The following is a 271-nucleotide window of genomic DNA, read 5'->3' on the forward strand; positions in this document are numbered from 1 at the left end:
CCTGGATGTACCTGGGCACACCTGGGCACTGTCTGGATGTACCTGGGCATTCCCTGGGCACACCTGGGCACCTTTGGAACCTCCTCCCCCAGGACTGACTGTTGACATCCAGACCCTGGACACCCCAGGACACCCCCAGGACACCCCTGGACACCCCAGGACACCCCAGGACACCCCAGGACACCCCCCAGCACTGACCGCTGGCGTCCGGCCGGCGTGGCCGTCCTGGCGCCGAAGGACAGGGGGGAGGGGGCACGGTGGCGGGCCCGGG

Source organism: Geospiza fortis, unplaced genomic scaffold (genome assembly GCF_000277835.1).
Source record: "Geospiza fortis unplaced genomic scaffold, GeoFor_1.0 scaffold2941, whole genome shotgun sequence".
Classification (NCBI taxonomy): domain Eukaryota; kingdom Metazoa; phylum Chordata; class Aves; order Passeriformes; family Thraupidae; genus Geospiza; species Geospiza fortis.